This window comes from Pteropus vampyrus, unplaced genomic scaffold, assembly GCF_000151845.1.
Source record: "Pteropus vampyrus isolate Shadow unplaced genomic scaffold, Pvam_2.0 Scaffold502, whole genome shotgun sequence".
Lineage (NCBI taxonomy): Eukaryota > Metazoa > Chordata > Mammalia > Chiroptera > Pteropodidae > Pteropus > Pteropus vampyrus.
In genome coordinates, this window is record NW_011889283.1 from 946,654 (window position 1) to 950,120 (window position 3,467).

Genomic DNA, 3,467 nt, shown 5'->3' on the forward strand with positions numbered 1-3,467 from the left:
TGGAGCATTTTATATATGTCAACTTAGTCAATTGTTTTCATACTGTTGTTCTATGACCTTACTGGTTTTATCTCTATTTTCCATCAATTACTGAGGAGTATTAAAGTAACCATAATTGGGAACTTTTCCATTTCTTCTTTCTGTTCTATCATTTTTTGCTTCATATATTTGAATTTTAATATTGTGTGCACACACATTTAGAATTTTGACATCTTCATGAATTGATCCCTTGATCATTATAAAAATTCCCTCCTTATTTCTAGCTGTATTTCTTGTTCTGAAGGCTACTTTATCTGATATTAATATAGCCACTCAAGCCTTCTTATAATTAACATTCACATAATATGTCTTATCCCATATTTAACTTAAAACCTGTCTGTGTTGTAAAGTGGTATGTAAGTGGATTTAGACAGTGGGTATAGTTGAGTTTCTTTTTCTAAAATCCAGTTTGATAATGTCTGACTTTTAAATGGAATGTTTTGATCATTTACATATAATATAGTCATTAATAAAGCTCATTTAACTCTACCATCCTGCTATTGTGTTTACCATTTGTTCGAGATGTGTTTTTTGTATTTTTCTTATCTTCTTCTGCCTTTCTTATTAATGAAGTGGCTTTATTTTTATTTATTTTTCTAGTATTTCAATTTGTCTTAATTATTTGCTTATTTCTGTGCCTTATTTTTTAGTGGTTGCTCTAGGATCGAAATATCCATCTTTAAATGATTAGATTTTACTTTCAAATTTTACCATTTCATGTATAAAGAATGAATCTTAGAGCGGCATGGTGTCCATCCTTTGTGTTAATGTTGTCATACATTTCACTTTTATTTATGTAATGAGACACACAATTAATTGCTATTATTTTTGCTTCAAACAGTGAATTTACCTTTTTTGGCACTCCTATCTTTTTCTATAGATTCAGTTATCAATTTGATTTCATTTTTCTTCTGTATGAAAACTTTCTTTTAACATTTCTTGTAGTGCAAGTCTATTGTTTAAAAATTCTTCTAGTTTTTGTGTTCCTGAATAGATCTTTATTTTCCTTTCATTTCCGAAAGATATTTTTTCTAGATATAGAAATCTAAGTTAACATTTCAATTTCAGCCTTTTAAATATGTTGTTTCATTGCCTTCTCTCTTGCATAGTTTTGATGATAATTATACATTCATTCTTATCTTTGTTCTATATTCAATATGTATTTTTTAAAATCTTACTGCTTTTATTTATTAAATTTATTGGAGTGACACTGGTTAATAAAATTATATAGGGTTTAAGAGTACAGTTCAATAATATATCATATATATATACTGCATTGTGTTAACCACACAAAGTTAAATTTCCTTCCATCACCATATATTTGACCCCCTTTACCATTATCTACCTCCCTTCTCTCCCCTTTCCCTCTGATAACCACTAAACTGTTGTCTGTGTCTATGAGTTTTTGTCTGTCTTTTTCGTTTGTTGCTTTCAGATTTATATCCCACACATGAGTGGAATCATATGGTTCTCAACTTTTTCTGTCTGACTTATTTTGCTTATTATAATAATCTCAAGATTCATCCATGTTGTCACAAATGGCAGTATCTCATCTTTTTCATGGCTGAATAATATTCTATTGTATATTGTACATATATTGTATATATGTACCACATCTTCTTTATTCAATCATCTATCAAAGAGCACTTCAATTGTTTCTATGTCTTATAAAATGCTGCTATGAACATCAAGGTGCATATATCTTTATGTATAAATATTTTCAAATTTTGGGGGGTAGATACCTAGAAGAGGCATTGTTGGGTCCTATGGGAATTCTATTGTAAACTTTTTGAGGAAACTTCATACTGTTTTCTATTGTAGCTATACCAATTTGCAGTCCCACCAGCAGTGAATGAGGGTTTCTTTTCCCCCATAACCTCTCCAACACTTGTTATTATTTGTCTTGTTGATGATAGCCATTCTAACAGGTGTGAGGTCATATCTCATTATGATTTTGATTTGCATTTCTCTATTAGCTAGTAAAGTTGAGCATCTTTTCATATGTCTGTTGGTCATTTGCGTGTCTTCTTGGGAGAAGTGACTGTTCAGGTCCTCTGTCCATTTTTAAATTGGATTGTTTGTTTCCTGATTGTTGAGTTTATGAATTCTTTGTATATTTTCGATATTATGCCCTTTCGAAGGCATTGTTTGCAAGTATCTTCTTCGTTTTGGCTGGTTGCCTCTCTGTTTTGTTGGTGGTTTCTTTTGCTGTGCCGAAGATTTTTAATTTGATATAATCCCGTTGATTTGCTTTTGACCTTACTTTTAAGGTCAAATTGATAAAATCCTCTCTAAATCTAAAGTTAATGAGTTTATTATCTATGTTTTCTTTGCAATTTATTGTTTTGAGTCTTATATTTAGGTCTTTGATTTATTTTGGGTTAATTTTGGTGGAAGATGACAGATAGCAGTCTAATTTCATTCTTTTGCATGTGGCTTTTCAGTCTTCCCAGCACCATTTATTGAAGAGGCTTTTTTTTCTCTCTCTCTCTATTGTATATTTTTGGCTACTTTGTCAAAAATAATTTACCCTTGTATATGTGGGTTTTTTATGGGCTCTCAATTCTGATTGTTTTAAGATATCTATTTAAGATAATAAGATATATTCTCTATCACTAGTTTTTATCAATTTTTTAAATGTAACTTGGGTGGTTTTCTTTGTTTCTTCTGTCTGTGGTTTCTTCAACTCATTAAATCTCTTGGCTTATCTTTGTCATCAAGATTTGAATGTTTTCATCTATCATGTCTTTAAACATTTTTTTCCTATCTTTCCCTTTCCTTCTTAAGTGCCAGTAACATATGATAGACTTCTTGACATTGGCATACAAGTCACTGACACTCTATGATTTTTTCCTCTAATCTTTTCTTCTCTGTTCTTCATTTTGAGTAGTTTCTTTTGTTCTAATTTTAGATTCATTGACATTTCTTCTCCAGAGCCTAATTTGATAATAATCCCATCCAATATTTTAAAATTTTAGGTATTGCATTTTTCTTATCTAAAAGTTTTATTGCATTATTTTGTATATTTTATATTTATCTCTTCATTATATTCACTTTGCCTTTAAATAATTATTTTGAACATATGTTCAATAGCAGTTTTTGTAGCATTTTATTCTATTATTAATTTCAAGTATACAGTACATTGGTTAGACATTTATACAGTTTATGAAGATAAGAGTCTGATTACTCTTATCTTCCCTCTGGCTCTACACATGGCCATTACATTACTGCTGACTGCATTCCCTGTGCTGTGCTCCCCATTCCCATGACCATCTATCAACGATCAGTTTGTACTTCTTTAACACTTCACTCCTTTCTCCCAGTCCCCCAACTCCCCTTCCTTCTGGTGATCACCAGATTGTCTTCTAATTTCTGAGTCTGGTTTTGATTAGCTTGTTCTTTTTATTCCTTAGATTCTGCAGATAAGT